This window comes from Lipotes vexillifer, unplaced genomic scaffold (assembly GCF_000442215.2).
Source record: "Lipotes vexillifer unplaced genomic scaffold, Lipotes_vexillifer_v1.1 scaffold13, whole genome shotgun sequence".
NCBI classification, from domain to species: Eukaryota; Metazoa; Chordata; class Mammalia; order Artiodactyla; family Lipotidae; genus Lipotes; species Lipotes vexillifer.
The window spans coordinates 1115903-1116331 of record NW_006790761.1 but is presented as its reverse complement, the minus strand read 5'-3'; positions in this window follow the sequence as shown (position 1 = coordinate 1116331).

The following is a 429-nucleotide window of genomic DNA, read 5'->3' as shown; positions in this document are numbered from 1 at the left end:
TGCGGCGGCGGCGGCGGCGGCGGCGGCGGCCGCGGGCTCCAGCCCCGGGCCATCGCTCCAGCCCCAACTCACTTCCCTTTGGCAGCGACCGCCGACACCGCCTGCCAGTAAGGCGCGCTCCCATTGGCCGCCCATCTGGTGACGTCATGCGAGGGGGCGATGGGGAGGTGGGATGTTAAAGGATGCAGGCTCAAGCGAGGGCAGGTCCCACCTGCCAGTCGAGGAGGCCCCGCCCCCGGGAGGGTCTGGGACCTGTAGCTCACCTGACAAGGGCGAGTTTTTCTTGAGGAGCAGGGTTGGGCCAGGCAAAGCATCCAGCTGCTCGACCTGCTTGGGAAGTTCATCAGCCGCCCGGGCCCCCCCCAGTTGTGACTAACCCAGCCTAGAGGCTCCAACCCTCTGACTCTCATGCTGTTCATTAAAGGTTTA